At 36.8% G+C, this 8,560-nt stretch overlaps 1 long non-coding RNA gene across 1 annotated transcript; it reads right to left on the reverse strand.

Moving 5' to 3' along the window:
- Positions 1-3,366: 3,366 nt before the first annotated feature.
- Positions 3,367-8,348, reverse strand: LOC143852121 (uncharacterized). The gene is made up of 3 exons (XR_013236703.1): positions 8,194-8,348; positions 7,116-7,198; positions 3,367-3,816 (listed from the first exon to the last, which is right to left on the reverse strand). It is a non-coding gene; the product is annotated as an uncharacterized LOC143852121 (long non-coding RNA).
- Positions 8,349-8,560: the final 212 nt, after the last annotated feature.

Raw genomic sequence — 8,560 nt, forward strand, 5'->3', positions numbered from 1 at the left:
TTTCTATCTATGATGTATGCATCATCTTCTCAATTCACTTAGTGTTTCCCATACAAATACAAATCTTTGTGGTCTCTTCAGTTAAATTAGAGATGGATTTGCGTGGGTTTCCTACTAGAAAAATGCTAAAATGACAGTGATTGTTAGGTTCTTTCCTAATATGCACTTTCTGGCTCCCAACATGTGTGACATGGATGTGAACAGATCTGTTGATATGAGAGATGTCCAGGTCATTACTGTTGAACCCACTTTGATCGGACAATACTAGCCTTTTGGGGCGCACCTTGAGTCAGGTTGAGCTTTTGCTAAACAACTGATTTAGAATCAACCCGAACCTGACCCAATTTTATGGTAAATGCTGAACCCGAATTTCTAAAATCGACCCAAGTTGCACACCACTGAGAAGTGGCCTTCACTTTCAGTCTTTCATGTTTGTAATTTAGGATCACCGGATCTTTACGACATACGTAGAATTTGATCTTACATTTCAGCTCAATTCATGTCTAGTTTTGGCATCATCCACCCTGTGAACATGGTTTAATCAGGCACGCATCTTTCAAACAAGTCACTGCTTTCAATCCAGCCAGACATGGGGTTTCCCCACCCCAATATTAATATTAAAAAACCATATGTACTGCCGACCCAAAAGAAAAGAGGCCGCAAGTGAGGAGGATTGTTACAGTATAAATGATTAAATAACACGAATTCTAATAGCTTAAGCTTATGGAGTAATTGGTTGTTTGACATAACCCATGAAAATCTTAATATTAAAAAATCCATGTGTATAGCCAACCCATAAGAAGGGAAGCCACCCATGAGGGGGAGTGTTAAGTATAAATGATTGAAAGAAACACCGGTGTATACATGGATTTTAAACATCTAGGGCAAGTGGCATGGACTTGTACTTTTCGTCGCTCATATTTTTGTCTGTGCATCCATCATTTACTAACCCAAATCACACCATGACATAAAGGGCTTCGAATCCTTCACAGATCACATGTAAGGCTTTCATTCTTATGCATATTGATAAACATGTTGATGTATTTATATTTTGCACTCTCCAGTATGTAACTGTCAAATCTATGCTTTACTTTGCCCTTTGTAACTGTAGGTGCTATAGTTTTTGGTTGAATATTTTTTCCTTAATTATGACTTGGTTGAATATCTAATGTTGTAGGAATCGATGTGCTAAGCTCCTGTATAGATATTCTGAATCAGAAGCCCTTGGTCAAGATGGGGGAGAGCTGGACTCGATCACATCTTCTATGAGGTCATCCATCATCTTACTTGCCCACATATCATGATTTCATGGCAAAACAACAGCTTCCTTGACTTTGGATCACATCTTTTTACTCGCACATATTAGTTCACATTCTTACATTTGTTTTAATTTGGAAATCTCTCTCTCTCTCTCTCTCTCTCTCTCTCTCTCTCTCTCTCTCTGTAATGGGATTGAATGTGAATGTGAATGTGACGGAATAGCAGGTATTAAATGTATGTTGAAATTAGCAGGTTTTTGTACCCTATTTGGGTTTTATTTGTCAATGAAACTTTAAAAAAAATACTTATATTTACCAGCGGTCATTAAAAACGTTGGTGAATAATATATTCACCGACGTTTAACAAAGACGTTTTTACAAAAACGTCGGTGAATAAGCATATGTTGATTAATTCGTATGCGATAAGTATGATGAGGGGTAAGCATGCAAGATCCAAATCAAAGGCTAAAGCTATCAGAGGTTTCATATATTCGAAGAGAATAGAGAGTTACAAATCAAAAGGGCATATCATTGAACGGATCATATCACTAAAGTAGTACGAAATTATGTACCTCGAATGACGAATATATTTCCCTTCAACAACTTCTAGGGCACAATACCTATCCCAAACAATGTCATACATATGAATAAGTACTTCCAAATTTTCACTAGGTTCGGACGTCCGACACTATTCATTCGACTGGTTTTTGTGAAAATTTTAATTTAGTCTAGATTTTACCAAAGCTTCAACATGCCATAACTTTCTCAATTGACCTCCGATTGGCGCGTGGTTGGATCCGTTGGACTCGTATCGACGAGAGGAATCCAATAAACCCAATTTCATGCTCGAAAATCCTCAGATCTAATTATCAAAATTAATCTTAGCTTTTAGGGCATAATTCCAAGTTCTTATGGTTCTATCCAAGTTCTTATTCTCTTAGGAATCTATAGATTCATCCCTTAGATTATCATACTGGATTCTAATACTTTAATCTTATTCCCAACCTACTAATTCCTTGTTTTAGTTTTCTGTAATCATACATACAAATTATAAACATAGATCTTACCGGGATTTGCAGAGGAAGGTCCCGTGGTCGATTCTCTGAGGTCGTTTGCACGAATATTTCTCTCTTCTAGGGCTGCAAAAACGATTATGGCTGATTTATGTTATGCAGAATCCCTAAAGGATATATTTTTAGTTTTCAATTAAGAGTTCTAACCCTAATAGGACTCGAAAGACAAAAACGCCCTCCCCTTTGAAAGGGTGGATGAAAATTTAAGTAGGGGTATTTTGGGTATCAAAATCTCAGGTATTACAGATTTGCTGCTCCTTTGAAGCTTCTGTTCTTACTTGAGATTTTCCCTTAGGCTCTGTTCACTTGTTTTCCCGGGAAAGGAAAAGAAAAGGTTTCTCGGGAATCTGACGTGGCATTAGGAAAAGAAATCCAGGGAAACTGTGTAGGAAAAGGTTTCCCGCGCCTGTTCACGTGCGCAGGAACTGTGCAGGAAAAGGTTTCCCGAGAAACTGCTTGCCCACCTTTTTTCACTAGTTTTTCCGAGAAAGCAAATCTGACCAAAATAGTGGGATTTGGTTTCCCACACTTGTGAGAAAAGAGACATTTCCACATATTTTTGGCAATTTCCATGTCATTATTTGTCATTTGAAAGCAAGTGAACACCAGAATTCTGTCTTGTCAAGGTCTTGTCAAGGAAAAAAAAGGCTGTTTTCCAGGGATTTGCTTTCTCGGGAACACAAGTGAATAGAGCCTAGGAAGAGGTGAAGGAATGGTCGATATGTTGAAGGGAAGGGCATTTTTGTCATTTGAAATATTGTAAGAAGATATCACTGCCAGTTTTGAGAAACAATGGTGACGGTTATTTATTATAACTGTAAGGCCATGGGGTGTGGCCCTCACAAGAAAATGTGCTCCGCAATCTTTACCTTTTTTTATACTAGTAAAAAATGCACGGCGTTGCACGTGCGACTCAAGTATTTTACAACATAATTTAGGCTGCAAAGATATCTTGCTTAACTTCTTTGAAATTGTGATATGTTTTGAAACCTCGAAATCTTCAAAGGGTCAAGGCATATAATCATTACAATATGTACCTGAAAACGCATTTATCAGTTCTAATTTCTTACGGAGCTGAACTATGTCATCATTTGATTTGTATGTATCAAAGGGAAAAGTGGAGACATACATTGCTTGGTCCACCAAGAGAATTTTGCCCTCCTTAGGCATGATACGAAATTATGACATCAAATACGGAAACTAAGAAACGAGGATGAGTTAGGTGATCCTTACTCCTCACCACAATGAGTTGCACCTTAATGTGCTTCAAGAACAAAGGCTCACATGCAGAGTGACTATTCGAACTATGATAAGGACCACCATATATACCAACATTCTACAACAGAAAATAAAATAATAAAGTAGGACATGAACTCTTCCACATTTGATTACAGCAGAGGAGAGGGATGGATTGAAGGAGTAATAATGTGGCTGAACAAAAGCCAAGCCTATGCCCACACAATGAAAATAAGCAACCCGCAAAGCTGCTTCCAAAACATAAACCAAACAAAAGGTAAGTACGCTGACATAGGGTCAGTTTATGATGCAGATGCAGATGTGCTACCTGTTAATTAACAGTTTTTGTTGGAGAAATAATTTAACAACAAATTAGTAGTAAAGAAGATATACAAAATGTTTTTTATTTCACTAAACTTCTTATTACGTTAAACTTCTATACTTAGTACCTAACCGGTAGGAACCAACTCTTAGACTCAATTTTAGTGACTGGGTCAAGTCACTACATTCTTATTTGTTTTCACTTCAGTTGCTGGGTTTTTGCCCTTGGCAACTTGGCTCATGTACTGCCCAAATTGGTCAGGGGAGTCATGATTCAACTCACCAAGTCTTAAAGTTATGCTCAATATGGATTGTTATTTCAGAGACAATCAAACAGATCATTATTATCTCTATTTTGTGCCTAAAATCAGAAGACAATACGTGCAAGAACTCCATTTTAGTAGTGAAGTGAACTACCCCAAGAATTCCTTTAAAGGGCATAATGCCCAATAATCGTGTCTTCCTCCTGTTTCAATGTGCTAGGAGTAAGATTGGAACATGTAAACATTAACAAGCAGAAAGTCTTATGAATCAAATTGGTTGAATATATCACCAGAAAGTGCATTTGCTATACAGCTTATGATCAAATAACAAATATTGAGGAGCCCCATAAAGAAGACAAATGAAATTTCAGCTCAGTAAAAAATTGAGCAGAGTTGCATGGAATAGTTAGGCATTGGATATTACAAACCAATGTGAGTAAGTAATTTACTGTGGGACTTATTTGCATCTACCACTGCCTATAAACATCATTAAAACTAATGACTTTAACCAATGAAGAGAAATATTTCATTTTTGTTTTTGTGGGTGTTAAGAGTACGATATCTGATTCCTACTCTTCAGGAAGCCTTCTTACATTGTCTTAGCACTTCATTTGTTTAATATATTTTTTTGCTTGTATTTCATTCTATACTCCACAAATTGGGAGGATTTTTGGAAGAACTGTTTTAGTATGTGTGCACATGTGTTTTTATCATAATTTCCTAGACCCATTCCAAGGATAACTTCTGAAATCTCAACCCCGCCCAAGAAACTAAAACTTTAGAATACACAACATAAACAAAATATATAAACTAAATAAGCAATACCTGACAATGCAAGTCAATTGGTCTAAACAAACTACACAGATACCATACAACTTACGAACCGAAACACATGATAGCATCAGATAGAGTGAGAAGACAAAAAGAAACAATTAATACACAGTTGGATATATATATATATATATATATATATATATATATATATATATATATATATATATATATATATATATAAGAGAAGAAAACCCATGGAAATCACAAAGATCCATCCAAAAATGACAGTCCCAAACATAAGACAAAATTTCAAAACAGCAACCAAATTTTAAAGAATCTGGACGTCCAATTCCATTGCCACAATTAATTCTCTAATGGAAGCAAAACATAAATAAATAGAAAGTTAGCTGAAAATATGAGTCTAAATAAACTATACCAAATTATTAAATTTGACTCACTTCATGCCAACAGACTATAGAAACATAAACAATCACAAAGCACAGGGGACCCGACATAGAATCGGGTCACTCTAGGTCAAAACTACCGAAGTAGTAAGAATTACGTTCACATGGCTGTGACCAAGAAGAAGCCCCGTGATCTCTTTGGTCTCTGCACACAATGCATGGCTGATACCGCGGTTTGGAATCATCTTTTCGTCAATAGTTGAGATTGCAGGAAGAATTAGATATTGATAGGGGCTTACTCATAAAGGAGGCACTGTCAAGCTAAAGGCGAAAGATGTGGCTTAGCTTAAAAGCTCATCTTCATAGACACATGGGCTAAGGGAAAATGCATAAAATGACAGAGAAACAACTAAGATCAATGGCCATTAAATAGCAATAGAACACCACCAACCCTTCAAAATGGCAAGTATCAGAATATTAAAATAATTTACATTAATAAATTGGCCACCCAATTAACATTCAGGTTAACATGTAACCACAATCATGAAATTTATTGAACCCAAAACCCCACTGCATTTTCTTCTAAAGAATGAAACCTTGATGGATCCTAAAGCATACATCTCCAAATAAATACCAGTAACCACCCTCAATGCATGTAATTTTCAAAAGCCTCTGGTTTCTCATCAATTACTCCAAACCCTAAAATCCCAACAATAATAAATGAGCAAACCAAAAACATGGAACCCAATGTTTCATAAGTCATAACCTTTCCCTTTTGGTCAAGATATTCCATGATTCTAGTCTCTGACGCCAACTAACACCCTAAGGTGTAACTTTTGGCCATCTTAAGTCCAATAGTCAGTTTTCGACTCCCAATCGGTTCTCAAAATCCAAAACAAACGGGGCCTTTTTATGTCCATTAAGCAATAAATCAACTTAAAGATTAATGCAGTCTGCCCTGTCAAGCCTAGATCCATAAAATGGTAAAAGCGGAATCCAGAAACAATCTTGGAGGTGGTCCATAGCAAGGATTAGTTCCCATCCTCTAGCTCCTTCCGATAAGCCGCATACCTCATAAACATCCATCACAACCTCCATGCATTTGGATCTTGCCATTCATTAGTAAACCACTCCAAGTGCATCCAGAATAAGAGAGAAATAGACCAGATACGTTTCACTAAGGATTCAATTAATTTTTTTGGTATCTAAATGAATACACCACCAAAACTTCCATTGGCGACAATGTAGATCCACTCAAAAGTCAGTTCTAATGCACAGTGGCATAGCCATGGTTTTAAATTTCGGTTTTGGTATGTGTTTCGGCCCTTGCCGAAACTGAAATTTCGGCCGAAATTTCAGACTTTTAATTTATTGAGACATGGCTTTTTTGAAATCAAGACTTGTAATTTAATTACCGGCACCCCATCGAGAGGACATATATTTTCAAGAGACGTATTACGAGCCGTAATTGCATAATTATGGTAAAGAGACTGTTGGATTAACCCGTACAGGTGTGGCTCTTTGGCTTAAAATCATGGGTATGCTCCCCATTGATGCGAGTTCAAATCCCCCCGGGCTTACCAGATGGACAGTTCGAGACAAAATTTGGGACCATCATAATGATGCAAAAAACTGGCTTGAAAGCACCTTCTTCCGATGCCGTGCACATTTTCCAAACACGGATCCTTACCCATTATTATTGGTTAATTCCGTGGATTAGATGTCTCGACTTAGAAATGATAGAAAAGGAAAATAATATAAACCATCAACCCATGATCAATTTACCTGTGCAGGAAATATTGATTCACCTTTGCACTTCTTATCTTCCCATGTAATTGGTCTCTGTTAGATCCTCCGAAAATGGAAGCCTACAAAAACAACAGAGTTAAGTTAAGAAAAGGGTTTAAGAACAGCAACAATCACTATAACTTAGGAAGGAGTAGCTAGCACAAAAATGGTGTTAATCTGTCACATCAGAAGAATAATGAATAGGAAAGCAATCATTTCTTTTAATATTTATAACAAGTACCTTATAAAACAATTTAATCTCAATTTTTCAGAATAATCACCAATATATAAGTAGCATTTCCATAAGAAAAAGGAACATTTATTGTCTTCTCTTCGAAAATGAGGGGTCTAAAATACAGACAAAAGTCACTCAACCATTGACAAAAAACAGACATATTGAAATTTTTTCAATATCTTCAGAATATGCTGAAAATTGCTATATCTGTCCTGTTCTGAAGTGGCATATAGGAAATTATTGGGAAATTTCATATTTTTAAAACATCAGAACAGAAGAGCAAGTGGACATTTTCTTTATGGACTAAAATAGCCCTAAGTTTACAAGATATTACCTTCGAGTTAACTTTCAAGAACAACAAAAAATATTTTTCTTAAACATCTTACTCCCTCTGGGAGTTTCATGTTCACATTTTTGTAAAAGGAACAGGGCAGCTGGAAATGCACGATGGAAATGAGGTGAAGCTGTGAACTGGAAAAAAAAAATGGCACCAAGGAACATAAATAATGCATGTGTTACATGGATCCTAAACTCTATTAAACCCTACATCACTCTAGATCTCAGACCTTATCAAATATGAAAGAAATGTAGGATATCTCAAAAGAGAATTTTGCCCTCCTTAGACAGAGGTAGGCTACCAAAAAAAACCCACCCCTCCAAAACCCTCTTCCATTTCAAAGCAAAATAAAAAAGCCCCACCCACAAAACCCTCTTTGGCAGCCATGATTTGAGCCCAAACCCCAAGTTAGACAGGGGTAGTTTACCCAAAAAAAAAAAACCCAGGAAAAAAAATCCCAACCCACCAAAATCCTATTTTGCAGATATGATGTGAAAAATTACCTTATCCAACAAGAGATTGATTCGAAGGTGAGGAATCCTCTTCTTTAATGGCAGCTCCGTGCGATTTTCGTGAGGAATGAGAGCAGGAAGGGTTTTGGAACTATGGGGACGAAAATAAAGTAGGGGAAGACGACAAGATTCTTGCAGATGGAAACGCGTGGCTGGGAAAGGAAAGGTCAAGATTACATGTGGTGGGATTTTTTACACTTGGCTTGATGGGCGAAATGACAAAAATGTCCAGGAAAATGGGACCGAACAGGAAGATTTACAAAGCAAGGGTATGTAATTTCAGAAAAAGACGCAGACGAACTTTCATGCGTTTCCCCTTTTAGTAGTAAAGGATTCTTCCCTTTTTTTCTCTGGGACA

This window comes from Tasmannia lanceolata, unplaced genomic scaffold, assembly GCF_043159265.1.
Source record: "Tasmannia lanceolata isolate RefF3 unplaced genomic scaffold, GAP_Taslan_0.1 ptg000003l, whole genome shotgun sequence".
In the NCBI taxonomy this organism is placed as follows: Eukaryota; Viridiplantae; Streptophyta; class Magnoliopsida; order Canellales; family Winteraceae; genus Tasmannia; species Tasmannia lanceolata.